At 31.5% G+C, this 12,439-nt stretch overlaps 1 protein-coding gene across 1 annotated transcript in view; it reads left to right on the top strand.

Annotated features, from left to right (window-relative positions):
• Positions 1-12,439, top strand: part of LOC114941375 (uncharacterized) — a 253,570-nt gene that overhangs the window by 140,817 nt on the left and 100,314 nt on the right. The gene's annotated exons all lie outside the window — the stretch shown is intronic.

Here is a 12,439-nt window from a genome sequence, read left to right as displayed (position 1 = left end):
AACATTTTATTGCATTTTCTCAAATTAAAGAAAAAAGTAATTTCGAAAATTTAATGGTAATAATTGAATGTCTTTTTTTCTTCACAGATTCGTGCAAGAATAACGATATTAATTTTCGCACGTTTATTTTCGTTTTTTGGATCAAATGGATTGAATAAAAATTCATTGGTCGTTCAAAATGCACATTTATTCGAATGAAAATTACTGGCAATTCCGCTTGTTACATGTCGAAAAGTACAGAGTCGCGCATGATATAGCGCATGACATATTATAATGAATTTGACTTACGGTAACAGAGAGACCGATACGTATTTAAGATTATACATATCCCGTTGGCGATTTATCACGCGAACGGCGATTTAATATCCCCGACAGGAGTAACGATATAAAATACTTAAGTCACGATCGCTCGACATTACGACTAGCATAAATGTAACATAACGAATGTAAATATCACTCAAGCGCAATCAAAGAATTAAATTCAAAAGTGTTAACTATTAAGACATAAATCCTATTTACGTTTCAACCACTCATTCGGACGTTAATATAGTTTCTTATCGATTGTATGTGACCTAAACAGTGACATAAATCGTGTACGTGTTGATCTTGATGAACTTTTGTAATATAATATTAATTCTGATAAAAAGATAAAACAATGCATAATTTTTAATCACATTTGAAAATTATTTTTTAATTACGCATATACATATTTTATATTTTTCTTTATAATATTTAATTTTGCGTGAAAAATATAAAAAAAGTTTCCACATTTTTGAATGATCAGAGAGACCTCATTGGAAATATGCGTTTTAAATGCCGCTTCGGTAAGTACGAAATAACGATTTTGCAATATTTTTTCTATTAATGAAAAAAATACACAATTTTTTATTATATATACTTAAAAATTATTTTTTAATTACACACAAATTTCATATTTATAATAATATTATTTAATTTTGCATGAAAAAAAAAAAAAAAAAATTTCTACGTTTTTACATCTTTCATTGAGAAGAGGGATCTTAATATGTATTAGTATATACTTAAATGCCACTTCGATAACTACAAAGTAACGATTTTGCAATCGCGATCTTTCCCTCTTCACTGGTGGCGCGATGCTATCTGCTCAAGTACCGTTTATGCATCGTAATTTCTCGATACGTCCTGCCGATTTCATCGCCGCCCCCGCGTGTGCGCGAATTCATAAAGACAGGCGAATACGCATATATGATTCTCGTCAAGTCGGTGGAATCAAGGTTTATGCACTTCGCGATGCACATCGACGTTCGACGTCGGATCGGGCGGCGAATGCAGTCCGATGACCTCCTCTCTTCCTTATCTCGGAATTGAGTAATGGCCCCTTGGCCGGTTCGTGTGTGGGTCGGTAAACTGCTATAATTCGCCCACGTCTCGCCGCACATCCACTCCCTGTTTACTGTTAACATCGGCTCTTTACATGTCGGTCCACCGCACCCCTTTTCGCCATCGATTACTTACCGTAAAGCTGATTCTTGCCGTGCGCTTTATTGCAATTGCTTATCGTCAATTCCCGATTTCAAGGACTGAAGAATATATTATCGTATTAAAGAATTCTATATTAAGAGAAAGAAGAAAATTCAAGATTATGTACGATGATTGTATATGATGATTATATATGATCATATATGTTATGCTATTTGGATTGTATATATTATTATAATTATGTGTTAATATATGTATATTAGATATTATATATACATGTATATTAATGTATTATGATATATAATTGATTATATACACTCCTAAAACTAATTAAGGGATAAAAAAAATTGGCCGAAAAATTAGCAAATTTTAAATAGCTGTAATTTTATTTTGAAAAACGAGAATTTAAATTTTAAAAAAGGGTTTTAAAGCTTGAAATCTCTACTTTCGAAAGGTCATAGTTTTTTTTATTTTTTTCAATTCTGAGATTTTTACATGCAGAAAACGACGAACATAACGAAATGGAAAAATTTTTTCTCGCTTTGTAGATGTATCGCATACACAAGAAGATTTGAAACAATTTTTTTGATATTTTTACGTTAAAGCCTGAAGTTTTTCCTGCAAAATCGTTTTTTTAAATTTAAATTTGGATCTTTCCTTATCAAAATATCGCAAATTGAAGAAAAAATATCATTTTCACTTTGATTGCTCATAACTTCGTTAAAAATTATTGTATAGCAATTTTAAGAATGGATTCTTAAAGCTGAATCTTTGCTCTATAGTCTGATATAGTAACTAAATTTTTTTTAACTCGTAAACTTTTTACAAATAGGTGAATATAACGAAGAAATTCGTGAGTTTTCCCCTTTTTGTTTAAACTTTGAAAAAATGTTACGTAAAGTGACTAGAAAAATTTTATCGACTGACATTTTTGTGCCTCCTAGTATCCCAAACTTGACAAAAAATCGCAGACTTGCTGTGATCATTTTTTATAATAATCCGTATGCTCAAAATGATTGATGTGTACAGTATGTTAAAAAATTTTGATTTGCTATAATAAAAAATTTTAAAAAATGTAAAATTCGTAGCAGAACAATCTTTTCTCCACTTTCTAACATAATCTTTTAACTGCCTCAACATAAAATTTAGAAAATGTAAAATTATATATCATTTCCAAAATTACTGCCGACGTTAGCTTCACCCAAAGAACAAATCCAATCGTACAACCTCCACGTGGTGCGTTTTACCATTTTGTAGAAAGTTTATGAATTAAAAAAAAATCAGTCACTATATCATACTATAGAGCAGAGATTTATCTTTATGAATCCATCCTTAAAATTGTTGTACGATGATTTTTAACGGAGTTATGAACGATCAAAGTGAAAATGACACTTTCTCTTCAATTTGCGATAACTTGATGAGGAAAGATCAAAATTTAAGTTTTAAAAAATGATTTTATAAGGAAAACTTTAGGCTTTAACGTAAAAGTGTTAAAAAATTGTTCCAAATCTTCTTGTATATGGGATACGTCTACAAAGCGAGAAGAAAATTTTCCATTCCGTTATGTTTGTTGTTTTTTCTATGTAAAAAATATGAGAATAGAAGAAAATGAAAAAAGCTATGACCTTTCAAAAATAGAGCTTTCGAGCTTCAAAACCCTTTTTTAAAATTCAAATTCTCGTTTTTCGAAACAAAGTTACAGTTATTTAAAATTTGCTTATTTTTTAGCCAAAATTTTGGATCCCTTAATTATTTCGAGGAGTGTACAAGTATATTTCTCTTCTAATTTATTTTTTATGTAAGAGTTCTGCATGCATGGTTCGATAAAATTTCTTTGTTACGGTTCTCTTTGCGCCCGGAATCGTTATCGGAAATAGCCATTCCAGATTTCTCAGTCGGTGATGAGAGATGGTCATAAGCGGCGGATTCAGGTCACGTTTGCGGTCAGGCTCAGGGTCTCTCGTCTCGTGCCGAAATGAATGTTCGTAATCAATGACACTTCATTAGCCGGCCGACGCATTGCCTAACAGCCTGCGGCATGCTGTGTCGATTGAATTAGTCGATGTGTTGCCCACGTATATATATGTATGTAATGTGCAACGTAATCCCTCTGTCTTATCGCGCCGTTACCTGGGATGAATCATTATACCGGTTCGAATTAAGGACGTCAATCACGATCGTGGAGAGGGAAAAGAGAAGAGTCGGAGTAAAAAAATGGGAAATCAGTATGCCGATGTGTCTGCGACGAAGAGTCGATCGATTGAAGCTTGCTTGGACTCTAATCACGAGATTTCTTGCCATTGTTTCAATTGTTATCTCGCGAATACAGATTCGTCCGAGAGTGTCTTCGCTGCTATCTGTTGAATCGTGTTCGAGCGTGGAAAAATCGCGGATAGAGACGCGTGTTATCGAGGGGAAGCGACACGTATCGAATTATTCAGGGAGAGGAGATTAAGATGCGCGCTTCGCAACACTTCGATCTATCTATCTCTCTCTCTCTCTCTCTCTTGCATTTTCTGTTGCGTGCATCAGCCAGATCGTTTATGCAACACCGTCGTAAATTTAAATAAACAAGATGAAATCTGGAACCATAATATTTATACCGATTGGAATTTATATGCGGATTCTCACATGGCGATTCTAATTAATTTATCGATGCATTATTTCATCGTCTGTATAGCGAACGTATTGAAAACACGTTTCTTAGTTAGTTTTATGTTGCATATATCCTTCGAGCGGCAATAAACTCGATACTTTGAGTTCAAATATTGTTTATGTTTAACGACAGTTTATACAGGATGTTCCATTTTAATTGACCACTCCTGAAATTTTTTTTTTTTTTGATTGCACAGCAAAATGTTTTCAATAAAACTTCTTTCAAAATGTTTTTCTAATTGCAGCAATTTTATTTTAACAAATTAATGACCTTCAAATAACCTTGAAAAGCGCCCTTAAAAAAATTAGCGCCATTTTCCTCCTTCAAATCAAACAACTTTTGTCTGAAGCATTTGTAATAAAAATACATTATTGTAATAAAAAATAAAACAATTTTTAGGGGTGATGAATTAAAATGAACACCCTATATAGTAGATAAAGGTTTGTTTTATATGCAAAACTAACGCGATTTTTTTCACATAACTTACGCGCGACTTAATTCGATATCTCGAAAGTGCAATGCTTAAGATTGCATAAGATAATGTATGACTTGTGTCACATGAAAATGTAAAGTCAACGAGAGGAATTTTCACACTTTGATTTCCATTTGTCAAAATGTATAATTATTTCGCATTCCATTTGTATAATTTGTCATTCAACATTCACCCGATAGAGAGTCGATCAATATGATATGTAATTTCATATTCGATATTACCACATCTCGATATATTGCCACATATTTCGACTTTGTGTTACGTATATTAAAAGGTTTAAAATTATAACATTCTTAACACGTGACTTTTTCACTTAATTAAATCAAATAATTTGATCTAGCAATCTTGTCTTAGGTATATCATTTTCAGCTTCTTAAATTTTTTCATCTTTTATAATATTTAATAACATGTTTTTTATCACTCTTTTTTAAATAATTGAAATTAATTTAAATGTATGGACTAAATAATTTTTTATTTTTTATATATATCAAACAAATTATACAAAATTATTAGCAGAATTATTTCGAATCTTCGCTATGTTTTTGAATATATGTATAATATATGTATAATTATCTACTAGATACATACATTTTTCCATCTTTTAAATGTTTATATAATGTTTTTATCATTCTTTTTAAATTGAAATTAATTTGATATGTTTAAAAAAAACTTATGCATAAGAGAGATTGTTTCACGTTCATTGTACGGAATCTTTTCATTTGACAAATTATATAATTTTCAGTTAATTGAATACCTTGAATGCAATACACTCTTGAATATATAATTATCTATTATAATATTGAATATATAATTATATACGATGAGGTATACATAAATTTTTCCATTTTTGTCATTACTCTTTTAAATAATTAAATTAATTAATTAAATATTATTATCAATTATGTTAATTAAATTAAACAATTAAATAAAATAATCGAATTAAATAATTAATTTAAATAATTAATTCGAAATATACGGCTGAAAAATTTTTTTATTTTAAATTTAGTTTTTAATTTTAAACAAATTATGTAAAATTAATAGAAAAATTTTTATTCCGCGAATTTTTACTACCATCTCTCCATAAAATTTTTATTTAGAAGAGAGACATAAAAAACATTCTCACACACTTAGAGATTGTTCAAGGTTCGTTGTACGGAGTCTCGTAACGCACTGGCGCAGTTTCTCGCTAATTATGCGACCTGTCATTAAGACGCTCGCGAAAAAAAAAAAAAATCCAAGGGCACATAATACCGACCCACCGTAGCATCGCCGCGTAAGCCGGCTGTTTTTCATCCTCGGCCTTATAATCACACACACTTTGTATCGCCGCATTGGCACCTTCTACACTCGTTAGTGCTTCTCGGTTCGTTCGCTCGTTCGCGAAAGAAGAGAGAGAGAGAGAGATCAACGACAACGCGCTCGCTTAAGTATATTTTAAGAGCCGCGCCGTTTCTAGTCAATTTGCATTTGAATACGAGCATCATAATGGCCTAAACTTTGCATACGTGACCTTGTCGCGTGTATCACGAGCAGAATGTGCCTGGGTCAGAAAGAGAGAGAGACTTTGATTTCATAAAAATTAGGAGCAAGCTTTGTTTCGATGTTCTAATGAAATCCTGAAAAGTACTCTTAATTTCAGTCAGGGCATTTTTTATGGGGAATAAAAGGGGGTACATTTTCTGACATTATCTCGAAAACTATCAAGTTTTCGAGAAAAATAGTTATTATTAAAATTGTAGCTTATAAAATTCTCCACAAAAAAGGCCATTATACATTTTTTTGTACAACTAATCGTTTTTGAGTAAAACGTGCGGTAAAGTTGCAATGTCTAATATAAATTTTCTGCATCTCTTATTGTAAGAGGTACTCAAAAATGATTAGTTGTACGAAAAAAAAGTATAATGATCTTTTTTTGTAGAGAATTTTATGAGCTACAATTTTGATAATAACTATTTTTCTCGAAAAATTGATGGTTTTCTAGATAATGACAAAAAACTAAAATTTACCCCCTTTTACCCCCATAAAGAAAACGCTTTGGCTGAAATTAAGGGTACTTTTCAGGATTTCATTAAAACATCGAAATAAGGGTCTTCATAAAAATTCAGCTTGCTTCTAATTTTTTTGAAGTTTTGCCTTTTTCAAATCTAACTTTACTGAACTAATATACGACGTGCTGCATAATTTGTAAGACCGAATGTTAGAGTACGGCGCGGTTTGTAAAGCGTGCATAGTTTATTGTTTTTAATCTCCCGCCGATGATCGATGATGCATTTCTCTCGTCGAACTATATATTCACATTCTAATTTAATAATACAGATGGAAATAACTTTTTTTTCTATCGTATTCTCTCGTTTGGAAAATATTCTGTCTAAAGCACACATTCAACATTTCTGGCATTATTCGCGAATAATTGGTATCCATTATTTATCTGAGTAATTATTCGAATAAAACTATTGTGTTGTGGTCTCGGAGCCGATGTATATTCGGATCATAAATATTCATTATTTAATTATTACTCGCGCGGGATGCGAAAATGTACTTTACCTTTGCAAAATATCGTGTCGGAGATTCATTTTTTGGAGATTATGTTATCCATATTATTTGAAAATAAATTATTATATATTGTATAATTTATTTTATAATTATATATAGATTTAATTTATTTATAAATAATATGGCTTGCATAATTTGCAAAAAAAAAAAAATAAATCTCCGATAAGAAAAAAATTTTTTTAGGGATTATGTGTGAGCTATATTATTAAAAAAATAAATTATATATATAATTAATAATAATTTATATATGTATATATCGATTATATATTTTATGTTTGAATAAATATATGTGGAAAGCTCTACGCGATAAATTTACGTGCAGGGCAGCTCGTATAAACGTAGTCAAAATACAGGCAAAAAGACTTCTCCCTGGTAACGAGTGGCAATTACTATAAGAGCGATAAGTGCACAGTGCTTTTGCGAGGTGGATCTTAAAGCGGCGGTCGTGAAAGAAAATATTTAACCGTTGTAAAACAATCACCGAATGTTCTTTGCAACTTTGAAGAGTCACGGATCGCGATATTTTTTCTCCACCTTCGCGCTTTAGTCAAAATTCAATTCTCCGATCTTGCCTTCTCTTTTCTTAATTAATTAATTTTTATTTATTAATTTATTAACAAATCGGAAAATTATTATATAAGTTAATATAAAAGTTATTGAAAGAAAAAAATTAAAATACACACTGAGGCAATTTTTAAATATTCCCACACTCACTTATATTTATATTAAGCTTACATGTTATTAATATTTAATTATCATCGTTATTACTACTTCTTAATCATGCTAATTACGCTGTAATATTTTTATTAGACCTTTAAATAAATTAAATGTATCGAACCGAAGCGAAAGTGTAGAGGGGCATCGTAATTTTCAGTTTTCTCGCTGACTCCTCGCAAACGTTATTACTTGAGAGGGAGGGGAGAAACTTCTACCCAGGGACTTTGTGTAGAATTTATTGCTACCGCGCCATTGCTGGCATAAATCGCGAATTTAACGGTCTCGTTCTCCCTCGTCGAAATTCCTTCGATGAACCCCGGCGTATAAAAAGTATCGGGTTTTAACCTCTTCCAAGAACGGGGAATGCCGTTGTTTCGTGCGGTTTGTAAAAATAAGGGTGTCTATCGAAAAGTTTTTAACGATTCGCCCCTGTCAAAGCCTCCCTCCTCATTTCCGCCCCGATTTATTCATCGCGATGCCGTCATCGATTTACTATCGAGTGGATAGTTTGCGTTTTTTCAGTAAATCGTGTGCATCAATTTTTTCTATCGATTTATTGAACGGGATGCGTCGAAACGGGATGGAGAAATTATAAAAAAAAATTATTGCCCTCTATAATTTATTTTATAATTTATTATATATATATATTTAATTTATTAAAAAAAAAAAAAAATAAATTAAATATGTATGTAATTATAAAATATATGTTATAAAATAAATTATAGAGAATAATAATTTTTTAAATTATTTACATATCACTTAAAAATAAATTAAATACATATATACATATAATTATAAAATATATATTATAAAATAAATTATAAAATAAATTATAGAGGGTAATAATAATTTTTTTTATTATTTACATATCACTTAAAAATAAATTATGTATATAATTAATAATAATTTATGTATAGAAATATTTATTGATCATCATTTAGGTTTTAGTATGGGAAATATCGTACATATTAAAGATATACCTGGTGCTTTTGCCCGAGGCCGTATCTAATGCCTACGATCTCGGGACCTACATATCTTGCCGATACAGTATTAGCGTATTATCGAAAATGAGATAGCGCGGCATTCGATGTTTAATCTATTATAATTGCGGGCAAAAGTGGGTCGGAGCGTTTGTTTAGTGCTCTTTGTGCTTGGATTGTATAAATTGCTTAACCGCTGAGAAATCGCATATTCGGAATTAAAGCTGCTTAGGGTATCATTTCATTACATCGTGATTCCAATGCGGAAAATAATTTCGGAATGTCTGATTCAAATGCCTACAGATCGATATTCGAATTGCACGGATAAGATCTGTACTCGAAGTGGAAATGCATTCTGATTAATCCGTTAACTTTCAAACGCGAATAGATTCTCTCTTCCAACAGTTTATTTTTATCGTTTTATTTTTTAAGTATTTAGCACTCGGCTGAGATGGACGATAATTCTCGGTTGTCTTGAAAGTTGACCTCCTTAGCAATAAGAATTCTATAATTATTCATCATTTTTAATTTGGTGATGATGATTTAGCAGAGTCTAGTAACCTAATAATAATAATAAGAGGCACGTTATGGATATCATCGTGAAATGGCATTTTATACACATTATATATATTGTATATATAAAGTTAGAGTTGTGAATCTCCTTCAAAAATGCCATTTATTAATTTTATATATATAATTACATATATATATATATTTTTTTTTTCCAATAAGGAAAATTAAATATATATATTAAAAATTATTCAGTCGCTTTTCCATTCGATTTTATTCCATTATATTCCATTTATTAAAATGGATGTCCTGGACGATTTTTTTTTCAGCGAAAATGTCCAGGAAATCATCATTGTGTGCAGGTTTCCAATTTTTGCCATCAGATATCTTTATAATTAACAATAAGCCTAAAATTTTTAAATTTAATTAAAGTAAACTTTACATGAAATTAACTGAATTTCGCTGAAAAAAAATCGTCTCTAAATCTGATGACGTGTTTGTTCTGTTTTACCGACTTTAAGTTAGGTTAGGTTCACTTTTTATTGAATATACAAATTGAAATATTCTCCACAGTAAAAGTACTGATAATAATGAATGGGGAGCGCTGTAATTTCGTATAAAAAACAATAAAAGTAAAAAATTACAGTTTTTTATCGGCCTCTTGCATCAGCTCATAACAATACTTATTTAATACAAAGGTTCTACTGTTCATTTATGCACAAAATATGGCGCTCCGAATAGAGATGAAAGAATAATGCAGAAGTAATAAAAATGAGATTAAAAGCCTGTATTAAAAGATTCGTACATGAATTAATTATGATGTATATTTGCGAGCGGAATCGATGTCAAAGTATTTTAATTGTGGAGAAGGATTTTTCAATTTGTATAGCCAATAAAAAGAAAAGTCCGTGAACTCAAAGTCGCTAAAAGTCGGACACAGTCATAGTCAGCATCCCCTTAAAAATTGTAACTAAACCGGGCCGAGATAGCAAGCAAATAATCATTGAACACATGGTACCGATTATGATCGAGTTTACGCGACTTAGTTTAGCTATCACGTGAAGCATCGTTGGGGCGAATCCAGTTCGTATACGCATAACAGTTTACGAGCGTGTATATACATACATACGACGAGATGCGCAATGTTGTGCTGTACGCGGGCGTTAAACTAATGGTTAGCGAAACGTTATCAGGTGAACCGCGTCGAATTGTCGGCCGCGCGCCGCGTCGTTGACATCGCGCCGCACTTATGCCGCCGGGGTTATCGTGTTACCTCGCATGGCATTCCTGCCACCTGGCTCTGCCGGTGACACGTTACACGTAAATCATCGCTCGCGGAGAAACAAACGGAGTCACCCTTCCGTCGCTGCTTCCGGTCACTTCAAATGTCAACGCGTAATCGTATACCCGGTGAGCGCTTGTGGAATCCGAGAAAGAGAGCGGCTTGAGTTCATATTTGATCGGAGGTGTTGCATTAAAACGGGCGAAAATAGAGCCCTTCTTTAAATTTATTTTATTTTATATAAAAAATTGAGATTACAAGATTGTCTTTCTATATTTATAAATGTTTTTAGGGTGTATAGTCTCGGGAGAAACTTTGAAAATCTATTTTTAGGGAATTTCGTTCACACACAATTTTAAAAAATCAAGAAATTCTCGTGGAATTTGATTAGAATTCAGGGAATTTTTATTTAAATTGCCTCTTTGATAATTTTACTCTTATTTAACACTCAAGAAACATATGTTTGCAATATTTGTATTGAAATTTTATGTGATCTTTTTATGGACAATCTATTAATAGGTAACATATTTAAATAAAATTAGTGCTTTGTATTTATTTAATCAATAATTTAAATAAATGCATAAATAATAATTTAATAAATATTTAATTTAAATAAATTAGTGTTTCATAAGACGTTTATAATAAATTATTTTTATTTCATTTTTGCATTTATTTTTAGCGTTTAAATATAGTGACACATCGCACTTTGTTATTGTTCAAATCAATTTTACAATTAATAAATCAACATTAAATGCTTGAAAAGCTGCATTCTTGATAACTTTGCAATTATATGTCTATAAAATATTAAAAAAACTCACACAATAAAGAAACTTATTTGAAAAAGCTGTCTATAAAATTTTCTTATTTTACTTGGAATTTTAAACGAAAATACCTGAAAGATAAAGGAATTCTCAGGGGATTTTTTTATAAGATTTTTGAGTAGACATCCTGATAATCAGTTAATTTATTAGATATTTTGCTGATAATATTAAAAAGTTACCTCTAAATTTATTTTAATTCGCATTAAAAAATAGAGATTACTCGATATTTTTTTTATTCACAAAAAATTAAAATTATAAAAATTTAAAAAAATAAATAAATGAGAAATAAAATAAATAAAATAAAATAATATAAAATAAAAAGATAAAATTAATAATTAAATGACAATGAAAAAAATAAAAAAATAATAGAAAATATCGAACCAATGTTGGACGTGTTATTCTCTCACGGGATGCTCTTCTACCGTTTTTCTAGCGCTAATAAAATCCGAGATTAGCATAAGACACGGACGCGACATTTGACGCATACGTCATACTTAGCCGCTCGTAATGCATATCCCGTGACATTGTTTGCGAGGGCCATAAAATCATCCGTTCGAAGTCCCCGTCTCCTTTGTCGCGGTTCGCTCCCCTTACCTTCTCGTGGATCCCTCAATGGTTATCAACAGGGATTATACTCAACGTTCAACACTTCCGCGCTGCTTTTCCCACCGTATTACGCAACTCCACGCATTAATCGCGACCATTGTCGAGCTGAAAGAAGTCCCACTTGGTCCCCTCTCTCTGCCGCAACATTGCGAGTGGTCATACCGGAATACCCGTAGGGTTGAATTTACAGTTCTCTACCCGTACTCGCGGAAATATATCTTCCTTAACGCGAGGTAGCAACGCGAAATTAACGACGGCCGCGCGCGGACTTTATGATCGCCGATCTCTCTCGCTCTCCTCTTAATTCCTTTCCGATATCGCGAATCGGCGTTTATTTCCCTTTTGCGCGCGCATAGACTCGCC

The sequence above is a fragment of the Nylanderia fulva genome, unplaced genomic scaffold (assembly GCF_048542155.1).
Source record: "Nylanderia fulva isolate GAGA-0341 unplaced genomic scaffold, ASM4854215v1 Scaffold52, whole genome shotgun sequence".
Taxonomy (NCBI): Eukaryota; Metazoa; Arthropoda; class Insecta; order Hymenoptera; family Formicidae; genus Nylanderia; species Nylanderia fulva.
Note: the sequence above shows the minus strand (reverse complement) of the source record. Positions and strands in the feature narration are given on the sequence as shown.